The following is a 3975-nucleotide window of genomic DNA, read 5'->3' as shown; positions in this document are numbered from 1 at the left end:
TACTTATGTAATTCATTGGTAGGAACTTCAGATAAGCACATGAAAATGCCTTCCCTTCCGTCTCTCTACTTTCCTACTGTCTTCATCCAATCCTTCTTACTCCTTTCCATGGCAAGCTTAAGCAAGGGTTTCACCGTTGTCAGTGGCTACCTCCCATCCTCTCAGTGAAAGCGATTGCATATGCTCTGTCACAGCATAGCGGAATTCATCTGTCGGTTCTCAATCAGGCCGGAATAGAATCCAGTGATTCTTTTGCGTCTGTCACTAACGCCCCGCCTTCAGGAGTTTGAAGCTCGTCACAGTCATTCAATCATTGAATCCTACTCAGAATACCACAGACAAGGTTAGACCTTCCGGATTCTCTTGAATGCTGCCATCAGTTCTCGCCTATACCACGAAGATTCCGATTAAAGAATCCAATAGATATTCACTAGAGCCTCGGTTGCTTGTAGAACAGAGGTGGTTGTCAGTCACCTTGCTCATGGGTGAGAATGATGATGAGTGTCACGGATCATCACATTCATCAAGTTGAAGAACAAGTGATATCTTGGATAAAGAACAAGCGGAATTGAATGAAAGAACAATAGTAATTGCATTAATACTCGAGGTACAGCAGAGCTCCACACCTTAATCTATGGTGTGTAGAAACTCCACCGTTGAAAATACATAAGAACAAGGTCTAGGCATGGCCGAATGGCCAGCCTCCCAAAGAGGGTTCAATCATAAAAACATGATCAAAAGATCCAAAGATCGAAAGACTCTCAATACAATAGTCAAAGGTCCTACTTATAGAAAACTAGTAGCCTAGGGTGTACAGAAATGAGTAAATGACATAAAAATCCACTTCCGGGCCCACTTGGTGTGTGCTTGGACTGAGCAATGAAGTATTTTCGTGCAGAGACTCTTCTTGGAGTTAAACGCCAGCTTTAGTGCCAGTTTGGGCGTTTAACTCCCATTTGGGTGCCAGTTCCAGCATTTAACGCTGGGATTCCTGAGGGTGACTTTGAACGCCAATTTGGGCCATCAAATCTTGGGCAAAGTATGGACTATCATATATTGCTGGAAAGCCCAGGATGTCTAATTTCCAACGCCGTTGAGAGCGCGCCAATTGGGCTTCTGTAGCTCCAGAAAATCCACTTCGAATGCAGGGAGGTCAGAATCCAACAGCATCTGCAGTCCTTTTCAGTCTCTGAATCAGATTTTTGCTCAGGTCCCTCAATTTCAGCCAGAAAATACCTGAAATCACAGAAAAACACACAAACTCATAGTAAAGTCCAGAAAAGTGAATTTTAACTAAAAACTAATAAAAATATACTAAAAACTAACTATATCATACTAAAAACATACTAAAAACAATGCCAAAAAGTGTACAAATTATCCGCTCATCAATGCCCTACATACAGCTTGCCATGGAAAGGAGTAAGAAGGATTGGACGAAAGCAGTAGGAAAACAGAGATTCAACAGGGACAAGCATCTCCATACGCTTATCTGAAATTCCCACCATTAATTTACATAAGTATTTCTATCCTATTTTATTTATCTTTTAATTATCTAATCCAATCACATTTGAATTAGCCTGACTGAGATCTACAAGATGACCATAGATTGCTTCATACCAACAATCTCCGTGGGATCGACCCTTACTCGTGTAAGGTATTACTTGGACGACCCAGTGTACTTGCTGGTTAGTTGTGGGGAGTTGTGACTAAGTGTAATTCACGTGTGAGAGCTACCAAATTATTGGAGCCATTGTTGATGATCACAATTCTGTGCACCAAGTTTTTGGCGCCGTTGCCGGGGATTGTTCGAGTATGGACAACTGGCAATTCATCTTGTTGCTCAGATTAGGTAATTTTCTTTTCAAAAAATTTTCAAAATTTTTCTTTGTTTTCGTTTTTTCAAAAAAATTATTTTCGAAAAATTTTTTTAAATTATTCTATGGCTTCAAAACTTTCAAGAATGAATTCTAGAGTTTCATGGTAACATGTTGAATCCTAGATGGCTGTAAAGCCATATTCAAACTCCTTTGGAATTGGTCTTCAACTAATCACCACGATGCATGTAATTCCATCCTAAAGCTGACTGGCTATTAAGCCATGTCAAACCTTTTGATTGGAGCTTTGGGCTAATATTGAAAGATTCCTGGAATTCTTCTTAAAGATTTTGAATTTCTTATTTTCTTTTTCCTATATGTTTTTCGAAAAAAATAATAAAAATACAAAAAAAAATTTTAGAAAATCATAAAAACAAAAAATATTTTGTGTTTCTTGTTTAAGTCTTGAGTCAATTTTTAAGTTTGGTGTCAATTGCATGTTTTAAAAATCTCTTGCATTTTTTTTCGAAAAACTCATGCATTCATGGTGTTCTTCATGATCTTCAAGTTGTTCTTGGTAAGCCTTCTTGTTTGATCTTGATGTTTTCTTGTTTTGTATTTTTTGTTGTTTATCATATGCATTTTTCGTTTGTTAGAGCCCAAGCATTAAAGATTTCTAAGTTTGGTGTCTTGCATGTTTTCTTTGCATCAAAAATTTTTTTCTTGATGTTCATCATGATCTTCAAAGTATTCTTGGTGTTCATCTTGACATTCATAGTGTTCTTGCATGCATCATGAGTTTTGATTCATAATTTTCATGTTGTGAGTCATTTTTGTTGTTTTTCTCTCTCATCATTAAAAATTCAAAAATAAAAAATATCTTTTCCTTAATTTTCTCATAATTTTCGAAAATTTGAGTTGACTTAGTCAAAAAAAATTTTAAAATTAATTGTTTCTTACAAGTCAAGTCAAATTTTCAATTTTAAAAATTCTATCTTTTCAAAACTTTTTCAAAAATCAAATCTTTTTCATTTTTATCTTATTAATTTCGAAAATTTTAAAATTATTTTCAAAATCTTTTTCTTAATTTTATTTCAAATTTTCAAAATTATGCTAACAATTAATATGATTGATTCAAAAATTTGAAGTTTGTTACTTTTTTGTGAAGAAAGGTTCAATCTTTAAATTCTAGAACCATATCTTTTAGTTTCTTGTTAGTTAAGTAATTAATTTTAATTTTAAAAATTAAATTTTTTTTAATCCTATCTTTTTATCATATCTTCTTATCTTATCTTTTTATCATATCTTTTTCAAAATTTATCTTTTTCAAAAATTTGATTTCAAAATATCTTATCTAACTTCTTATCTTCTTATCTTTTCAAATTTGATTTTAATATCTTTTCAATTAACTAACTAACTTTTTGTTTGTTTCTTATCTATGTCAAAACCACCTAACTACTTCTCCCTCTCTAATTTTCAAAAATATCTCACCTCTTTTTCAAAATGCTTTTTAATTAATTAACTAATTGTTTTAAAATTTTAATTTTAATTATATCTTATCTTTAATTTTTGAAAATCATTAACTACTTTTTCAAAACTATTTTTGAATTCTCCCTCTCTTCTCTTCTTCTATTTATTTATTTATTTACTAACACTTCTCTTCACCTCTCTTCATCTCCAATCACTGCCTCTATCCTCACCCTTGTGATTGGATTCTCCACTTTTATTCCTTTCTTCTTCTACTAATAATAAGGACCCTCTTTGTCCAGATATAGAGGATTCCTCTTCCTTTTCTTTTCTCTTCTCTTTCATATGAGCAGGAACAAGGAAAAAGACACTCTTGTTGAAGCTGATCCAGAACCTGAAAGGACTCTAAAAAGGAAACTAAGAGAAGCTAAATTACAACAATCCAGAGGCAACCTTTCTAAAATTTTCGAACAAGAGAAGGAGATGGCAGCCGAACCCAACAACAATAATGCAAGGAAGATGTTTGGTGATTTCACTAAACCAACGTCCAAGTTTGATGGAAGAAGCATCTCAATTCCTACCATTGGAGCAAACAATTTTGAGTTGAAACCTCAATTAGTTGCTTTGATGCAACAGAATTGCAAGTTTCATGGACTTCCATCTGAAGATCCTTATCAGTTTTTAACTGAGTTCT

The sequence above is a fragment of the Arachis hypogaea genome, chromosome 4, assembly GCF_003086295.3.
Source record: "Arachis hypogaea cultivar Tifrunner chromosome 4, arahy.Tifrunner.gnm2.J5K5, whole genome shotgun sequence".
NCBI lineage: Eukaryota > Viridiplantae > Streptophyta > Magnoliopsida > Fabales > Fabaceae > Arachis > Arachis hypogaea.
Note: the sequence above shows the minus strand (reverse complement) of the source record.